Source organism: Odocoileus virginianus, unplaced genomic scaffold (genome assembly GCF_023699985.2).
Source record: "Odocoileus virginianus isolate 20LAN1187 ecotype Illinois unplaced genomic scaffold, Ovbor_1.2 Unplaced_Scaffold_42, whole genome shotgun sequence".
NCBI lineage: Eukaryota > Metazoa > Chordata > Mammalia > Artiodactyla > Cervidae > Odocoileus > Odocoileus virginianus.
This window is the reverse complement of record NW_027224304.1, coordinates 131,340-152,603: the sequence shown is the minus strand read 5'-3', so window position 1 is coordinate 152,603 and position 21,264 is coordinate 131,340. Positions and strand designations below refer to the sequence as shown.

General features: G+C 39.3%; 1 long non-coding RNA gene across 3 annotated transcripts in view; it reads right to left on the bottom strand.

Moving 5' to 3' along the window:
• Positions 1-21,243, bottom strand: part of LOC110122936 (uncharacterized) — a 28,359-nt gene extending 7,116 nt beyond the window's left edge. The window contains exons 1-4 of one of the 3 annotated variants that reach the window (XR_011486201.1): positions 21,033-21,243; positions 7,251-7,347; positions 1,785-1,813; positions 1,618-1,690 (exon numbers count right to left, since the gene is read on the bottom strand). This is a non-coding gene — a long non-coding RNA (uncharacterized lncRNA). The remainder of the gene's footprint in view (positions 1-1,617; positions 1,691-1,784; positions 1,814-7,250; positions 7,348-21,032) is intronic. The other 2 variants (XR_011486202.1, XR_011486203.1) reach the window with 2 other exon arrangements.
• Positions 21,244-21,264: the final 21 nt, after the last annotated feature.

Here is a 21,264-nt window from a genome sequence, read left to right as displayed (position 1 = left end):
GGAAAGACTGAGGGCAGGATGAGAAGGGGAGGGCAAGAAGAGGGGTGGCAGAGGATGAGATGGTTGGACAGCACTGCTGATTCAATGGACAGGAACTTGGGTGAACTCCAGGAGATGGTGAGGAACAGAGAGGCCTGGCTGCAGTCCATGGGGTCACAAAGAGTCGGGCACGACTTAGGAACTGAACACCACCACCATCAACAACTACTTTAATTTCAATGAGACGGTCTTTCCTCAATGTACATATATCTTCAGAACTCATTTTTAAAGCCTTGGAGAAACATCATACCCTGGAGAAGGAAATGGCAACCCACTCCAGTACGCTTGCCTCTTGCCTGGAAAATCTCTTGGACAGAGGATCCTGGCAGGCTACAGTCCATGAGGTCGCAGTGGTTGAACACGACTTAGTGACTAAACAAAAACATCATACACTTATATAAGAAATGAGAGCCTCGTGTGTGACTAATTGTTTCCATGTGAAAATAGGTAAGTCTAGGACAACACTGGATCCAAAGAGCACAGAGGACCATGAGACAGGAATGAATACACCTCAAAAAACTAAAACTGTTAGATCTGAATTTCTTGAGAGAAGTCAAAGAAACGAGCAAGAAATGTAAAAGTGAAACTTAAAACCCTGTGTCAACACAAGGGCCCCTTGATAATTTTACATCCAACCACTTCAATGGTTTAAAACAGTGGTTCTCAAGTGTCCCCTCAGAATCGCTGAAGTCCAGAGACCCATCGGGTCAGGGGGTCCAAGAGGTCAGAACTCTTTTCACAACAACACTAAACGTTACTTCCATTCTCATGCTGTTCTGCGGGCAGAGTGGCATTCTTCAGAGACACGATATGTGATATCATAAACTAAGGACTAATGGAATTAGCAACTATGATGGTGTGTGCTTGTATTTTAAGTTTTTCTACTTTCCAATACAGTGAACAACAATGAACAAAGTTCCTTGGAATTCTCAATAATTTTTAGAAGTATAAAAGGATCCTAAAGCCAAAAACTTTCAGAATCACTGTTCTGAAAGATTATGTCTGTCGAATCTAAGGTATGATTATTTCTCCTACTTCTAATAATCAAAGACAACACAAACACACACACACACAGTCTGCTAATCAAAACATCTCATTGGCCTACATTCATCTGTGTAAGAACACTAAAATGAAATAATTATAAGCTGAAATACAACTGACATATTAGCAAGTGAAGCTTTACTCTAGGGAAAGGTCAGAGTTCAGATACACATTTTTGGACACTGGAAAAATCTTAGGGTCTAATAATTAATCTCTGAGAATTGCTGAGAGTATAGAGATTCCAAACAGAATTTAATGCATAACGAAACATATACAGAAACATCTTGAGTTCAAGCTTACATTTTAAACATTTCTTGTTCATATGCTTGTGAATATCTTTTCTTCTAAAACATGGATACCAATAATAACATTTGCCCTATGTTTGTCCAATTCTTCAGTTAAATTTGCAAAAAGAAGTTAGGAGTACAAAGAGCTAGCATCTCAAACATTTCAGTGTCCCTCTTTCCTGAAGGGACTTTGGTAAAGCATCAGCTTGCAAGGCAGGAACCAGAGTTAAGTGTGTATTGCAAAATATACCTGAATTAGATGTTCGTGCATCCTTCATTCTGACTGCTTTATTAGGAACTGAATCTTTCACTCCGACGTCCTGCTGAATGGGTTTGGAAACAAGTTGACTAATAAACAATGTACATATGATACAATGCACAGTTCATAATTCAAGATAAAAGCATAAACGTTTTTACCTTCACATTAGGATATTTCTCAGGAGACTCTAAAAGGCAAAAGGGACATAGAGGTAATTACATGTAGATATGAAAGCCAGCTGCACATTCATGCAGACTTAGTGCCGAGCAGAATCCTCATGCTCTGCCTTGGCACTGAATACGGTCAGTTTAGAGGCTTGTTTTTAGGGGGATCTTAGGACACTGTAAGACAGACATATGAATCCACCAAAGACAGTGAAGAAAAAAATAGTAATACAGGTTCACCAAAATGTGCAGTTAGGATTTCAAAAGTAACATTACGTTTTCAATGGCTTTATAAAACATTAAAGTGCACACAGACCAATGTGAACATGCTGACTGATGAGGAGAAAATGGATCTTAATCAGAGAGGAAATCATGAACCCAAGAAGATAAATGTGAAAGCTGATGGTAAAATGCAACAGCATATCTTGAATGAAACATGGAAGTTATCATTTACACCATTATATGATAAGTATTTATCGTGTTCTTCAATCTGTCCATTCATTTAAGAAGTGCACAGTTGGGATGACACTTCACCAGAACGTACAATTTATTTCTCATCAAAGACAGGGTAATGGACTGATTAGCCTGGATATACACTTGTGGAAAAATGGCTCATAAAAATATTCGTGTTTTTTTCCATATCCATGTGGGCTACTGGCATGCCTACATGTCTTGGCTCCTCTAGTTTAGCCATCTTAAAGTTTCTTGATCCACTCATGCAAGAAAGTATATAAGACACATCTAGGAAATAATGTATAATAAATTCTCAATATTGAAATACAATTATCAAAAAGGAAATAATAAATTGAATTGCCACAGAATTATTAGAAATTTAAAATCTTGCATGTTTCAAAATCAGTGCAGTATTTATTAAAAGTATTTTTAGCATTTAAGGAATGAACCCTATTAATCTGTTTGGCTTCAAAATTTAGTTTGGTTTGGTACATCATGGTAATGCTTCAAAGGATTTCTATGAAACAACTTTCAAAAAATCAGCTATCATTTTATTTATTTATTTATTTATTTTTCCCATTTATTTTTATTAGTTGGAGGCTAATTACTTTACAGCATTGCAGTGGTTTTTGTCATACATTGAATTAGCCATGGATTTACATGTATTCCCCATCCCGGTCCCTCCTCCCACCTCCCTCTCCACCCAATCCCTCTGGGTCCTCCCAGTGCACCAGGCCTGAGCACTTGTCTCATGCATCCAACCTGGGCTGGTGATCTGTTTCACCCTAGATATACATGTTTCGATGCTGTTCTCTCGAAACACCCCACCCCCGGGTTCTCCCACAGAGTCCACAAGTCTGTTCTATACATCTGAGTCTCTTTTTCTTTTTTTGCATATAGGGTTATCGTTACCATCTTTCTAAATTCCATATATATGTGTTAGTATACTGTAATGGTCTTTATCTTTCTGGCTTACTTCGCTCTGTATAATGGGCTCCAGTTTCATCCATCTCATTAGAACTGATTCAAATGAATTCTTTTTAACGGCTGAGTAATATTCCATGGTGTATATGTACCACAGCTTCCTCATCCATTCATCTGCTGATGGGCATCTAGGTTGCTTCCATGTCCTGGCAATTATAAACAGTGCTGCGATGAACATTGGGGTGCACGTGTCTCTTTCAGATCTGGTTTCCTTGGTGTATATGCCTAGAAGTGGTATTGCTGGGTCATATGGCAGTTCTATTTCCAGTTTTTTATGAAATCTCCACACTGTTTTCCATAGCGGCTGTACTAGTTTGCATTCCCACCAACAGTGTAAGAGGGTTCCCTTTTCTCCACACCCTCTCCAGCATTTATTGCTTGTAGACTTTTGGATAGCAGCCATCCTGACTGGCGTGTAATGGTACCTCATTGTGGTTTTGATTTGCATTTCTCTGATAATGAGTGATGTTGAGCATCTTTTCATGTGCTTTTTAGCCATCCGTATGTCTTCCTTGGAGAAATGTCTGTTTAGTTCTTTGGCCCATTTTTTGATTGGGTCATTTATTTTTCTGGAGTTGAGCTGGAGGAGTTGCTTGTATATTTTTGAAATTAATCCTTTGTCTGTTGCTTCATTTGCTATTATTTTCTCCCAATCTGAGGGCTGTCTTTTCACCTTGCTTATAGTTTCCCTTGTTGTACAAAAGCTTTTAAGTTTCATTAGGTCCCATTTGTTTATTTTTGCTTTTGTTTCTAAAATTCTGGGATGTGGGTCATAGAGGATCCTGCTGTGATTTATGTCAGAGAGTGTTTTGCCTATGTTCTCCTCTAGGAGTTTTATAGTTTCTGGTCTTACATTTAGATCTTTAATCCATTTTGAGTTTATTTTTGTGTATGGTGTTAGAAAGTGTTCTAGTTTCATTCTTTTACAGGTGGTTGACCAGTTTTCCCAGCACCACTTGTTAAAGAGGTTGTCTTTTTTCCATTGTATATCCTTGCCTCCTTTGTCGAAGATAAGGTGACCATAGGTTCGTGGATTTATCTCTGGGCTTTCTATTCTGTTCCATTGATCTATACTTCTGTCTTTGTGCCAGTACCATACTGTCTTGATGACTGTGGCTTTGTAGTATAGTCTGAAGTCAGGCAGATTGATTCCTCCAGTTCCATTCTTCTTTCTCAAGGTTACTTTGGCTATTCAAGGTTTCTTGTATTTCCATACAAATTGTGAGATTATTTGTTCTAGTTCTGTGAAAAATACCGTTGGTAGCTTGATAGGGATTGCATTGAATCTATAGATTGCTTTGGGTAGTATAGCCATTTTGACAATATTGACTTCTTCCAATCCATGAACACGGTATATTTCTCCATCTGTTTGTGTCCTCTTTGATTTCTTTCATCAGTGTTTTATAGTTTTCTATGTATAGGTCTTTTGTTTCTTTAGGTAGATATACTCCTAAGTATTAACAAACCCATCACAAGCAAGGAAATCGAAACTGTAATCAGAAATCTTCCAGCAAACAAAAGCCCAGGACCAGATGGCTTCACAGCTGAATTCTACCAAAAATTTAGGGAAGAGCTAACACCTATCTTACTCAAACTCTTCCAGAAAATTGCAGAAGAAGGTAAACTTCCAAACTCATTCTATGAGGCCACCATCACCCTAATTCCAAAACCAGACAAAGATGCCACAAAAAAAGAGAACTACAGGCCAATATCACTGATGAACATAGACGCAAAAATCCTTAACAAAATTCTAGCAAACAGAATCCAACATCATATTAAAAAAATCATACACCATGACCAAGTGGGCTTTATCCCAGGAATGCAAGGATTCTTTAATATCCGCAAATCAATCAATGTAATACACCACATTAACAAATTGAAAGATAAAAACCATATGATTATCTCAATAGATGCAGAAAAAGCCTTTGACAAAATTCAACATCCATTTATGATTAAAACTCTCCAGAAAGCAGGAATAGAAGGAACATACCTCAACATAATAAAAGCTATATATGACAAACCCACAGCAAGCATCACCCTCAATGGTGAAAAATTGAAAGCATTTCCCCTGAAATCAGGAACAAGACAAGGGTGCCCACTCTCACCACTACTATTCAACATAGTTTTGGAAGTGTTGGCCACAGCAATCAGGGCAGAAAAAGAAGTAAAAGGAATCCAGATAGGAAAAGAAGAAGTGAAACTCTCTCTGTTTGCAGATGACATGATCCTCTACATAGAAAACCCTAAAGACTCTACCAGAAAATTACTAGAGCTAATCAATGAATACAGTAAAGTTGCAGGATATAAAATTAACACACAGAAATCTCTTGGCATTCCTATACACTAACAATGAGAAAACAGAAAGAGAAATTAAGGAAACGATACCATTCACCATTGCAACAGCTATCATTTAAAAAAAAGAAGCCAATGCCTCCATTTTCAAATTAATCTAATTTGAATAACAAATACCAGTACAACATATATCTTTGATGCCTAAGAGTTACTCGAGGGGCTGCCAATTCCCCCACTTCTAGCACCCCCTGCCACCTCCAGGATTCTCTGGAGCAATAATGATCTCATCTCTTTTCAGGGTAAATACACTGAGGTCATCTAGAAGGAGCGCTCTCAAGGGTCCTCATCAACTCCAAACTCACCTCCCTAAGGCCGTGCTTACCTCCCTTTGTCCTTTCACTAGACTCTCTCCTCTCTAACTGGTAATCTCCGGATCTGTGGACTTAAATCTTCCCCCTTGACATCCTTCCTATGGGTCATCCCTACCAGGTCTTTCTCCTTCTTTGCTTAGCAATGCACAGATAACTGCTACTTCAACTCTTTGCTTCCCTCTGGCTATAAACACGCTCAGAAGGAAACACAAAATAACGCTTTTCCTTGATCCTGTTATGTCCTGCACTATCCACTGCTCTTCTTCCAGATTTCTCTAAATGCAAGGCTACACCCTTGCTACTTGGAGAGCTTGTTAGAAACAAAGACTCTCAGATCTCCTGCTCAGCATGTGCACTTCACACATGGTCCCCAAGTGACTAATTAAAATTTGAGAAACTCTGGTCTATACAGAGTCTGCTTCTACATGACTTCAACTTAATTCATGTTCCTGAAATCTCAGCCTCTGTTTCCTCACGCCAACACATCCCCCGAAACTGAAATGGCATTAGCAGCTGGAAAACTTCCAGTGGACTCTCTATGAGGCTGTGGGTTCCTTGGTCTCCCCATCACGCCCCCTGCTCTCTCCTCTTTCCAGCTCTCTTGTTTTGTCCCATGTGATACCATCCTAGACGGCAGCAGAATTTCACATGACATCAATTTGCACACGTTTACAGCTGAGCTCCTATGCCCGCACTCCACAGAACATAAAACACAGCTCTGCATGCCTGGAGACGTCAGTTCTGAATGTCTTCCTAATAACGAGTACAACAGGAAGAGGGGGGAGAACTTTGCAGTTCTTTCGTGGCAAGTTTTGGTGTCGGACGCTCACTTCAAATCCATCGTCCATGTCAAATACTCTCCCTTTATCTCAGGACCTTCATTACTTATTCCACCTTCCCCCACAGACCCGTGCTTCCTTTTGCTCATTTCCTCCCGGTACCCTCTGCCTCTCTCATCTTTCATTCCCTCTGGCCTCTTATTTCTTGACCTTCCTTGGGGCGTAGAGTTATCTTGAAATAGAACTAATAATTTCCTTTTGGTTATGTGTCACATGGGATCTTAGTTTCCTGACCAGGGAATCAAACTGCACCGCCTGAATTGGAGAGTCTTAACTGGACAAAGTCTTAAAACACTGGACCGTGAAGTAAGTCTAAGAACTAATAATTTAGTTTCTTAAACTGGATTCTCAGTGTAATCTGTGGTAGACACCTGATAAGATGCACGATTGCCCTCCTTTTCTCGTCTTTTTTCTCACTACCCATCTGACAGGTGATTTTCTTTGCCTATTAGAGTATATCAGCATTCCCATTTTCCATCAACATTCTGTCAAATGATTTTTCTGTAAAATACAGTTCTTACCTTCTATTTGTCCATTTAATGTCTTTTTTCCTCTTTGACCAGCAGTTCCAGGTAAATGACCCACATACTTCTGTGGAAGGCTCTCAGAGACACTCTGCTAGAATGAATGATAACAATGGGTTGCATGAAGAGTTCCTAATCCCTTTTGAAGAAAGCACCCTACTTTTAACCCGGTTAAGACAGATTTTGCCAAGATCCCACAGTTGCTATGTGACAGAACCAGGATGCCGAATTCAAACACAGTTCTGCATCACCAAGCAGTGGTTGCCACATCTAAGAGATCAGCCCCTTCTTATCTCCTTCCATAGCTGCCACCTTCAAACAGGGCACCGTTACTTTATGTTACTTCAAGTACGGCTGCCATAAAGATACTCTGCACGTGCTATGTAAGCTATTCAAAATGCTTTGCACTTACTGAAACATCACTAAAGCTAACTGCTGTTATTATAACCCCACATATTTATCACTATTTCCCATGCTTTTCTTCTCTTGAAATGTTCCCTGCAGATCAACTTGTCAATCCAAATGTAGTAATACCTTCAAGCTTCAAGCACTATCTTGTGGTAAAAAATCACAGTTGAAATGAAACTCAAAACTACAATGAGATACCACCTCACACCAGTCAGAATGGCCATCATCCAAAAGTCTGCTGTTGCTGCTGTTGCTTAGTCGCTTCAGTCGTGTCCGACTCTGTGCCACCCTACGGACTGAAGCCTGCCAGGCTCCTCTGTCCATTGGATTCCCCAGGCAAGAATACTGGGGTGGGTTGCCACGCCTTCCTTCCCAACTCAGGGATCAAACCCAGGTCTCCCACTGCAGGCCGATTCTTCACCACTCAGCCACAACGAGATACCACCTCACACCAGTCAGAATGGCCATCATCAAAAAGTCTACAAACAATGAATGGTGGAGAGGCTGTGGAGGCTGCTGGTGGGAAGGTAAATTGATACAACCACTATGGAAGATGCTAGGCAGATTCCTTCAGAAACTGGAATAAAACCACCATATGACCCAGCAATCCCACTGCCAGGAGTATACCCTGAGGCAACCAAAGTGGAAAAGACACATGCACTCTGATTTTCATTGCAGTGCTATTTATGATAGCTAGAACATGGAAGCAACTTAGATGGCCATTGACAGATGAATGGATGAAGAAGTGGTGGTACATATATACAAAGGAATATTACTCAGCTGTAAAAAGGAACACATTTGAGTCAGTTCTAACGAGGTGGATGAACCTAGAGCCTATTATACAGAGTGAAGTAAGTCAGAAAGAGAAATATAAATATCATATACTAATGCATATATATGGAATCTAGAAAGATGGTACTGATGAATTTATTTGCAGGACAGCAATGGAGAAACAGACATAGAGAACAGACTTATAGGCACGGGGGAAGGGAAGAGGGGAGAGGGTGAGATGGATGGAGAGAATAACATGGAAATTTACAATTCAATCTGTAAAATAGATAGCCAATGGGAATCTGCTCTATCACTCAGGGAACTCAAGAGGGGCTCTGCAACAATCAAGAAGGATGGGATGGAGAGGGAGATGGAGGGGGGTTTGGGAGGGAGGGGACGTGGGTGTACCTATGGCTGATTCTTGTTGATGTATGACAGAAAACACAAAATTCTGGGAAGCGATTATTCTTCAGTTAAGAATAAATGAATTTTTTACAACCCTATTTGAACATTCACATGGTTGACTGTTTCTTTCCCTATAAACAGCACACTGACGATTCTAGTATCCTATCTATGTCTTCTGGAATGGCAGGGAAAGATGAAAGGAATGATCTAGACATAAAAAAAAAGGAGTAAAACGATGATTATCCAAGTTGAAGGTTTAAAAGTTTTCAAATACATTTATGATGATCAAGCAGGACTCAATAATCATATCAGGAAAAAAAGAACAAACTAAAAAAAATCAAGTAACCAAAATGACTAACTTTCTGATATGGAAGAATTTACATGTTAGTTTCACATGTATAACAAAGAATTGACATGGTAATTTAACATCTATAAACACTGAAATTAATAAAGTTCCTTTAAAATAAAATGGGGGGCGGTCCTAAGATGGCAGAAGAATAGGACGGGGAGACCACTTTCTCCTCACAAATTCATCGAAAGATCATTTGAATGCTGAGCAAACTCCAGAAAACAACTTCTGAATGCTGGCAGAGACCATCAGGCACCCAGAAAGTCAGCCCATTGCCTTCGAAAGGAGGTAGGACAAAATATAAAAGATAAAAAGAGAGACAAAAGAGGTAGGGATGGGGATCCATCCCAGGAAGGGAGTCTTAAAAGAAGAGAGGATTCCAAACACCAGGAAACACTCTCACCGGCGGGTCTGTGGGGAGATTTGGAATGTCAGAGGGCCATGTAACAAGGAGGAAAAATAAATAAATAAATAAATAAAACCCACAGATTATGTGCCTAACGGCAACTCCCAGTGCTCGCATCCGCCACCAGCAAGGGGGGGCTGCATTGCTTATGTTGAGGACCAGGCCTGAATGCCCTGAGGGCAATCTGAGGGAACTAACATGAGATAGCAACCTAAACTGTAGGACAGCCAGAGAGAGAGAGGGGGACAAAAGAGAGAGAGAGAACTATCCCGCAAAAAGCCCTAAACTAAGGCACTACCAGGCCCGCCCACAGAACAAAGCACTGAGTGAATACCAGAGGAGAGCTAGCCCACTGCAGACCACCTCATGCCCTGCCGGAGGCAGGGAGGCAGGAGGCGGGCAGCCAGAGCTGGAAAGGGGCAAACTCGGCCCCAGAGAGGCATCCTCTACCAAACTGCAAGCACGCACCCCGTCACTAACCAAAACTTCTTGGGATTCTGGACGGTTGACATCCGCTGGGAGGGTCGCAGCTAGAGATCAGCTCCCCAGAAGAGACACATGGCACACCAGAGATGGCCACGCCCATTGTCACCCAGGAAACCCAGTGGCTGGGACCCAGGAGGTGATAAGACGCACCCCCCACCTGGGGAGATGACGCTCGCCAAGCACCTAGTGACCTGTGCTGCTCAGACCTGGGAGGGGCACAAAACACAGGCCTAACCCGAGTCTGCACCCTTGTGGGGTACACGAGAACCTGAACCTGAGCGGCTTAGACCTGGGAAGTGCACACAATCCAGGGCCCGCCTCAGACAGTTTCCTGGCAGAGCGACCTAGAGCCTGAGAAGTGTACACTGGGAAAGTGCACATGCCATGAGCGGGGGCAAACCCAGTGTGGCCGAGACACTGTGGGCACTCCCCACACACGCCGGTGATATTTGTTTGCAGTGTTCCTCCATCCCCACAGCAGGACTAAACAGGTGAGCTTAAGTAAGTGACCACCTTCGCCCCTTGTGTCTGGACAGAAATTAGACACTTGAAGAGACCAGCAAACAGAAGAAGCTAAAACAAACAGAGGGAACCACTTTGGAGATGACAGGTGCAACAGATTAAAACCCTGAAGTTAGCAGTGACTATGTTGGAAGGGGCCAATAGATCTTGAGAGGTATAAGCTGGATCAAGGAACTATCTGAAACTGAATTGACCCCACAATGCCTGCAACAGCTACAGAGAAATTCCTAGATCTATTTGTACTATTATCATGTTTAAATATTTTTTTTTATTTTTAAGTCCTCTATCACTCCTTTAATTTTCATTTTTACAACCCACTATTACCTTGCAAAAAAAAAAAAAGACCCTATTTGAAAAGCAAACTTCATATATATAGTTTATAATTTTTTGTGACTTTGTTTTCTTTTCTTAATATTGTGTTTTTGAGAGTCTAACCTCTACTCTAGATTTTTAATCTTTGCTTTTTGGCATTTGTTATCAATTTTGTACCTTTAAGAACTCAATCTTCAGTACCCATTTTTACTTGGGAGTGTGATTATTGGCTTGATTGCTCTCTCCCCCTTTTGACTCTCCTTGTCTCCACAAGGTCACCTCTATCTCCGCCCTTTCCTTTCTCTTCTCTACCCAACTCTGTGAATCTCTTTGTGTGTTCTGGGCTGTGGAGAACACTTAGGGAACTGATTACTGGCTGGATCTGTCTCTCTCCTTTTGATTCCCCCTTTTATCCTCCTGGCCACCTCTGTCTCCTTCCTCCCTCTTCTCTTCTCTGTGTAACTCCATGAACATCTCTGAGGGGTCCAGACTGTGGAGAGCACATAGGGAAGTGATTACTGGCTAGCTTGCTCTCTCCCCTTTTGATTCCCCCTCTTCTCCTCCTGGTCACCTCTATCTCCCTCCTCCCTCTTCTCTTCTCCATGTAACTCTGTGAACCTCTCTGGGGATCCCTCAGTGTGGAGAAACTTTTCATCATTAACCTAGACATTTTATCATCAGTGCTGTATAGATGGAGAAGTTTGGAGGCTACTGTAAGAATAAGACTGAAAACCAGAGGCAGGAGGCGTAAGTCCAAAACCTGAGAACACCAGAGAACCCCTGACTCCTGGGAACATTAATCCAAAAGCCTCATCCAAAACCCTCCATACCTACACTGAAACCAAGCACCACCCAAAAGCCAACAAGTTCCAGAGCAAAGCATACCACGCAACTTCTCCAGCAACGCAGGAACATATCCCTGAGCTTCAATATACAGGATGTCCAAAGGCACACCAATCCAATAGACATCTCAAAACTCACTACTGGACACTTCATTGCACTTCAGAGAGAGAGATCCAGCTCCCCCTATCAGAACACCAACGCAAGCTTCCCGAACCAGGAAACCTTGACAAGCCACCTGTCCAACCCCACCCACAGTGAGGAACCCCCACAATAAAGAGAAACCACAAACTGCCAGAATACAGAAAGGCCACCCCAAACACAGCAATCTGAACAAGATGAAAAGGCAGAGAAATGCTGAGCAGGTAAAGGAACAGGATAAATGCCCACCAAACCAAACAAAAGAGGAGGAGATAGGGAAGTACCTGAAAAAGAATTCCAAAGAATGATAGTGAAAATGATTCAAAATCTTGAAAACAAAACGGAGTTACAGATAAATAGCCTGGAGACAAGGATTGAGAAGATGCAAGAAATGTTTAACAAGAACCTAGAAGAAATAAAAAGAGTCAATCAATAATGAATAATGCAATAAATGAGATCAAAAACACTCTGGAGGGAACCAAGAGTAGAATAGGAGAGACAGAAGATAGGGTAAATGAGGTAGAAGATAGAGTGGTAGAAATAAATGAAGCAGAGAGGAAAAAAAAATAATTGTAAGAAATGAGGATAACCTCAGGGACCTCTGGGACAATGTTAAACACCCTAACATTCGAATCACAGGAGTCCCAGAAGATGACGACAAAAGGAAAGACCATGAGAAAATACTTGAGGAGATAATAATTGAAAACTTCCCTAAAATGGGGAAGGAAATAGTCACCCAAGCCCAAGAAGCCCAGAGGGTCCCAAACAGGATAAACCCAAGGCGAAACACCCCAAGACACAAATTAATCAAATTCACAAAGATCAAACACAAATAACAAATACTGAAAGCAGCAAGGGAAAAACAACAAATAACACACAAAGGGATCCCCATAAGGATAACAGCTGATCTTTCAATAGGAACTCTTCAGGCCAGAAGGGAATGGCAGGACATACTTAAAGTGAAGAAAGAGAAAAACCTACAAGCCAGATTACTGTACCCAGCAAGGATCTCATTCACATATGAAGAAGGAATCAAAAGCTTTACAGACAAGCAAAAGCTGAGAGAATTCAGCACCACCAAACCAGCTCTTCAACATATGCTAGAGGATCGTCTCTAGACAGGAAACACAGAAAGGGTTATAAGCTTGAACTCAAAACAACAAAATAAATGACAACAGGATCATACTTATCAATAAATACCTTAAATGTAAATGAGTTGAATGTCCCAACCAAAAGAAAAAGACTGGCTGAATGGATACAAAAACAAGACCACTACATATGTTGTCTACAAAAGACCTACCCACCTCAAAACAGGGGACACATACAGACAGAAAGTAATGGGCTGGGAAAAAATATTCCATGCAGATAGAGACCAAAAGAAAGCAGGAGTAGCAATACTCATATCAGATGAAATAGACTTTAAAATAAAGGCTGTGAAAAGAGACAAAGGACACTACATAATGATCAAAGGATCAATCCAGGAAGAAGACATAACAATTATAAATATATATGCACCCAACATAGGAGCACCACAATATGTAAGGCAAATGCTAACAAGTATGAAAGGGGAAATTAACAATAACACAATAATAGTAGGAGACTTTAATACGTGCACTCACACCTATGGATATTTCAACTAAACAGAAAATTAACAAGGAAACACAAACTTTAAATGACACAATGGATCAGCTAGACCCAATTGATATCTATAGGACATTTCACTCCAAAACAATGAATTTCACCTTTCTCTCAAGTGCACATGGAACGTTCTCCAAGACAAATCACATCCTGGGCCATACATCTAGCCTTGGTAAATTTTAAAAAGCTGAAATCATTCCAAGCATCTTTCCTGACCACAATGCAGGAAGATTAGAGGTCCATTAAAGGAGAAAATCTATTAAAAATTCCAGCGAATGGAGGCTGAACAACACGCTCCTGAAAAGCCAATAAATCACAGAAGAAATCAAAAAGGAATTCAAAATATGCATAGACATGAATGAAAACAAAAACACAACAATCTAAAACCTATGGGACATTGTAAAAACAATGCTAAGGGGAAGGTTCATAGCAATACAGGCTGATATCAAGAAACAAGAAAAAAGTCAAATACATAACCTAACTCTACACCTAGAGCAACTAGAAAAGGAAGAAATGAAGAACCTGCAGGTTAGTAGAAGGAAATAAATCTTAAAAATCAGGGCAGAAATAAATGCAAAAGAAACAAAAGAGACCATAGCAGAAGTCAACAGAGCTAAAAGCTGGTTCTTTGAGAAGATTTAAAAAAAAATTGACAAACCATTAGTCAGACTCCTCAAGAAACAAAGGGAGAAAAATCAAATCAACAAAATTAGAAATGAAAATGGAGAGATCACAAAAGACAACACAGAAATACAACGGATCATAAGAGACGACTATCAGCCACTATATGCCAATAAAATGGACAACTTGGAAGAAATGAACAAATTCTTAGAAAAGTATCTTTCCCAAACTAAACCAAGAAGAAATAGAAAATCATTCCAGACCCATCACAAGCACAGAAATTGAAACTGTAATCAGAACTCTTCCAGCAAACAAAAGCCCAGGACCAGACGACTTCACAGCTGAATTCTACCAAAAATTTAGTGAAGTGCTAACACCTATCCTACTCAAACTCTTCCAGAAAATTGCAGAAGAATGTAAACATCCAAACTCATTCTATGAGGCCACCATCACCCTCATATGAAAACCTGACAAAGATGCCACAGGAAAAGAAAACTACAGGCCAATATCATTGAGGAACGTAGATGCGAAAATCCTTAACAAAATTCTAGCAAACAGAATCCAACAACATATTAAAAAGATCATACATCATGGCCAAGTGGGCTTTATCCCAGGGATGCAAGGATTCTTCAATATTCACAAATCAATCAATGTAATACACCACATTAACAAATTGAAAGATAAAAACCATATGAATATCTCAATAGATGCAGAGAAAGTCATTGACAAAATTCAACATCCATTTATGATAAAAAAAAAAAAACTGAAGAAATCAGGAATAGAAAGAACATACCTCAACACAATAAAAGTTGTATATGACAAACCCACAGGAAACACTATCCTCAATGGTGAGAAACTGGAATCATTTCGCCTAAAGTCAGGAACAAGACAAGGGTGCCCACTCTCACCACTACTATTCAACATACTTTTGGAAGTCTTGGCCACAGCAATCAGAGCAGAAAAAGAAATAAAAGGAATCCAGATAGGAAAAGAGGAAGTAAAACTCTCACTGTTTGCAGATGACATGATCCTCTACATAGAAAACCCTAAAGGCTCTACCAGAAAATTCCTAGAGCTAACCAATGCATATAGAAAAGTTGCAGGATATAAAATTAACACACAGAAATCCCTTGCATTCCTATATACTAACAAGGAGAAAACAGAGAGAGAAATTAAGGAAACAATTCCATTCAGCATTGCAACGAAAAAAATAAAATACTTATGAATCTACTTACCTAAAGAAACAAAAGACCTGTATATAGAAAACAATAAAACACTGATGAAAGAAATCAGAGAGGACACAAGTAGATGGAGACATATACCATGTTCATCGACTGGAAAAATCAATATAGTGAAAATGAGCATACGAGCCAAAGCAATCTATCGATTCAATGCAATCCCTATCAAGCTACCAATGGTATTTTTCACAGAACTAGAACAAATAATATCACAATTTGTATGCAAATACAAGAAACCTCGAATAGCCAAGGCAATCTTGAGAAAGAAGAATGGAACTGGAGGAGTCAACCTGCCTGACTTCAGGCTATACTGCAAAGCTACAGTCATCAAGACAGTATGGTACTGGCACAAAGACAAAAATACTGATCAATGGAAGAAAATAGAAAGCCCAGAGGTAAATCCATTCATCTATGGACACCTAATCGATGACAAAGGAGGCAAGAATATACAGTGGAAAAAGACAACCTCTTTAACAAGTGGTGCTGGGGAAACTGGTCAATCACTTCTAAAAGAATGAACTACAACACTTCCTAACACCATACACAAAAATAAACTCAAAGTGGCTTCGAGATCTAAATGTAAGACCAGAATGCTGGGAAAACTGATCAATCACTTGTAAAAGAATGAAACTACAACACTTCCTAACACCATACACAAAAATAAACTCAAAGTGGCTTCAAGATCTAAACGTAAGACCAGAAACTACAAAACTTCCTAGAGGAAAATATAGGCAAAACACTCTCCGACATAAATCACAGCAAGATCCTCTATGACCCACCTCCCAGAATATTGGAAATGAAAGCAAAAATAAACAAATGGGACCTAATTAAACTTAAAAGCTTTTGCACATCTGTGTCTCTTTTTCTGTTTTGCATATAGAGTTATCGTTACCATCTTTCTAAATTCCATATATATGTGTTAGTATACTGTATTGGTCTTTATCTTTCTGGCTTACTTCACTCTGTATAATGGGCTCCAGTTTCATCCATCTCATTAGAACTGATTCAAATGAATACTTTTTAATGGCTGAGTAATATTCCACGATGAAGAGGGAGGTGGGAGAGGGGATCGGAATGGGGAATACATGTTAATCCATGGCGGATTCATGAGAATGTATGGTAAAAACCACTACAATATTGTAAAGTAATTAGCCTCCAACTCATAAAAATCAATGGAAAAAAAAAGTTTTTGCACAACAAAGGAAACTATAAGCAACGTGAAAACACAGCCTTCAGAATGGGAAAAAATAATAGCAAATGAAGAAACAGAGAAAAGAGTAATCTCAAAAATATACAAGCAACTCCTGCAGCTCAATTCCAGAAAAATAAATGACACAAGCAATAAATGGGCCAAATATCTAAACAGTTATTTCTCCAAAGAAGAGACACAGATGGCTAACAAACACATGAAAAGATGCTCAACATCACTCATTATCAGAGAAATGCAAATCAAAATCTCAATGAGGTACTATTACACGCCAGTCAGAATGGCTGCTATCCAAAACTCTACAAGCAATAAATGCTGGAGAAGGTGTGGAGAAAAGGGAACCCTCTTACACTGTTGGTGGGCATGCAAACCAATACAGCCAGTATGGAGAACAGTGTGGAGATTCCTTAAAAATCCGGAAATAGAACTGCCATGTGACCCAGCAATCCCACTCCTGGGCATACACACCAAGGAAACCAGAATTGAAAGAGACACGTGTACCCCAATGTTCATCACAGCACTGTTTATAATAGCCAGGACATGGAAGCAACCTAGATGCCCATCAGCAGACGAATGGATAAGAAAGCTGTGGTATATATACACAATGGAATATTACTCAGCCATTAAAAAGAATGCATTTGAATCAGTTCTAATAAGGTGGATGAAACTGGAGCCCATTATACAGAGTGAAGTAAGCCAGAAAGAAAAACACCAATACAGTATACTAATGCATATATATAGAATTTAGAATGATGGTAATGATAACCTTATATGCAAGAGAGAAAAAGAGACACACATGTATAGAACAGACTTTTGGTCTCTATGGGAGAAGGCGAGGGGATGATCTGAGAAAACAGCATCAAAACGTGTATATTATCAAGTGTGAAACAGATTGCCAGTCCAGGTTGGATGCATGAGACAAGTGCTTGGCTTGGTGCACTGGGATGACCCAGAGGGATGGGATGGGAAGGGAGGTGGGAGGTAGGTTCAGGGTGGGGAACATATGTAAATCCATGGCTGGTTCATGTCAATGTATGGCAAAAGAAAAAAAAAAAACTACAATATTGTAAAGTAAGTAACCTCCAAATAATAAAAATAATTAGGGAAGAAAAAAAAAAAGAAATCCCTTGCATTCCTATACACTAACAATGAGAAAATAGAAAAAGAAATTAAGAAAACAATTCCATTCACCATTGCAATGAAAATAAAATACTTAGGAATATACCTACCTAAAGAAACAAAAACCTATCTATGGAAAACTATGAAACAGTGTTAAAAAAAATCAAAGACTGCACAAATAGATGGGGAAATATACCTTATTCATGGACTTGAAGAATCAATATAGTGAAAATGAGCATACGATCCAAAGCAATCTATCGATTCAATGCAATCTCTATCAAGCTACCAATGGTATTTTTCACAGAACTAGAACAAATAATATCACAATTTGTATGCAAATACAAGAAACCTTGAATAGCCAAAGCAATCTTGAGAAAAAAGAATGGAAGTTGAGGAGTCAACCTGCCTGACTTCAGGTTATACTAAAGCTACAGTCATCAAGACAGTATGGTACTGGCACAAAGACAGAATAGATCAATGGAACAAAATAGAAAGCCCAGAGGTAAATCCATGCACCTATGGACACCTTATCGATGACAAAGGAGGCAAGAATATACAATGGAGAAAAGACAATCTCTTTAACAAGTGGTGCTGGGAAAACTGGTCAACCACTTGTAAAAGAATGAAACTACAACACTTCCTAACACCATACACATAAATAAACTCAAAATGGCTTCAAGATCTAAATGTAAGACCAGAAACTACAAAACTCCTAGAGGAAAATATAGGCAAAACACTCTCCGACATAAATCATAGCAGGATCCTCTATGACCCACCTCCCAGAGTAATGAAAATAAAAGCAAAAATAAACAAATGGGACCTAATTAAACTTAAAAGCTCCTGCACAACAAACGAAACTATAAGCAAAGTGAAAAGACAGCCTTCGGAATGGGAGAAAATGATAGCGAATGAAGCAGCTGAGAAAGAATTAATGTCAGAAATATACAAGCAGCTCTTGCAGCTCAATTCCAGAAAAATAAACGACCCAATCAGAAAATGGGCCAAAGAAATAAACAGACATTTCTCCAAAGAAGACATACAGATGGCTAACAAACACGTGAAAAATGCTCAACATCACTCATTATCAGAGAAACACAAATCAAAACCACAATGAGGTACCATCTTACTCCAGTCAGAATGGATACAAACAGTAAATGCTGGAGAGAGTGTGGAGAAAAGGGAACCTTCTTACACTGTTGGTGGGAATGCAAACTAGTACAGCCACTATGGAGAACAGTGTGGAGATTCCTTAAAAATCTGGAAATAGAACTGCCATATGACCCAGCAATCCCACTCCTGGGCATACACACTGAGGAAACCAGAAGTGAAAGAGACACATGTACTCCAGTGTTCATCACAGCATTGTTTACAATAGCCAGGACGTGGAAGCAACCTAGATGTCCATCAGCAGACAAGTGGATAAGAAAGCTGTGGTACATATACACAATGGAATATTACACAGCCATTAAAAAGAATGCATTTGAATCAGTTCTAATGCGGTGGATGAAACTGGAGCCTATTATACCGAGTGAAGTAAGTCAGAAAGAAAAAAAACACCAACTCAGTATATTAACACATATATAGGGAATTTAGAAAGATGGTAATGATGACCCTATATGTGAGACAGAAAAGAGACACAGATGTATAGAACAGTCTTTTGGACTCTGTGGGAGAAGGCGAGGGTGGGATGATTTGAGAGAATAGCATTGAAACATATATATTATCATATGTGAAACAGATTGCCAGTCCAGGTTGGATGCATGAGACAGGGTGCTCAGGGCTGGTGCACTGGGATGACCCTGAGGGATGGGATGGGGAGGGAGGTGGGAGGGGGGTTGAGGATGGGGAACACATTGTACATCCATGGCTGATCCATGTCAACATATGGCAAGACCACTATGATACTATAATTAGCCTCCAATTAAAATAAAAGATAAATAAAAATCACAAAGAATGTACATGTTGCTAGAGATATTTTTAAAAGAAAAAATATCTTCCATAGATAATTTTATAAACTCTGGTGGTATTTTTTCTTTCCTTATGATTTTATAATAACAAGTAGTCTAAATAAGAAAAAAGCATAAGTCGTGATTTCATTCACTTAATGTATGTAATTACCCATTATTTGCTGACATTCAGAAAAAGAAATCAGAATTTCTCCAGAGGAAAAAATATAGTTCTCCAGTTTTTCTTTCAAGTTGTTGCAGCTGAAAATTTTCTCATTTAATGAAAAGAGATTAAGAATCTCATTTATAAAATTATAAATTATAATTTTAGTAAAAAGGATAAATAGAATGCTTCTTTATTTCCTCTTTATTTTCAGAAAGATCTAAAACACCCACCAAGGTTATAGCAAACAGTTTAAGATAAATTAGGTGAGTACATTTAAGTATATAGTGTCAGACACGAATGAGCGACTGAACTGAACTGAAGTTAGAAACCACAAGAAACAGAAGGGCCAAAAATTCTTAATTCACAATACATCTCCTAAGGCCTAAAACAGGGCTCATCTTGAATTGTCGCTAAACAAAAGTTTTGCTAGGTTAAATAGAAGACATTGCTTCATTAATTTCAAAGTGAGATTTTTAAAAGAGAAAATTTTAAAGAGAAAACACTTCAAATTTAAATGGACTTCCAAAGGGAACTATATTCAAAAAACATATGTACATACACAAGTATAAACAAATCACGTTACTGTACACCTGAAACTTACACGGTATTTTAAACTGACTACACTTCAATTGAACGAAAAAGCAAGAACCACCACCAACCTCGAAAACAACCACCAAAAACAATAAGGAACACATTTTCTTTCAGTTCTTCATAAAAATCAGCTATATGCCATTCAAAAGAGTATGAGCATTGTTTTTTCATGACCTCACTTTCTCTTCTTACGTTGAATTTGAAATAATGTCTCGCAGAAATATAACATAAGAGTTCCTGGTCTGACTTACCCCCACTATTTCTGTTGTGTGTGTAAAATAATCTGTCTCATCTTCACCCTCATTCCATCTTATATTCATCTTGTCCTTCTTAAAGGAATTCTTCCCCTTCATCCTCCTCCCCATCTTCATATTCATCTAGTTGTTTTTCCTCAGTGCTTTGTAATTCAGTACTTTCATAATGGTATACTTAGTATGCCAATATTTATAAATCTGAATCATGCACATGTATGACTCTTATTATCACACCATTTCGTATTGTGACTTTGAGGGCTTCTATTTCTCTGGTGGGATTCTTTCTGTCTTCATAAGGATCAGGGGAATGGTATGTAAACAAGTACAGGGAAAGAAGAGTTACAAACAGAACCACTTACCTTTGTAGGACCAAGGCCTGCTACAGACTTGGGAAGTTTTGGAACAGGCTCAGGTGATGGGAAGACAGGCTGACAGATGCCCTCAAACCAGGGTGATGGTTTGGGAAATGTTTCAACCACATCTTCAATGTTACTATCAGAATTATTGTCCTCAGAGAAAGTGGTACTCTCTGGTCTCAAAATGCCACACTTTGCTTCTACTACAGTGAAAACAGGAGAGAGTACATGAGAA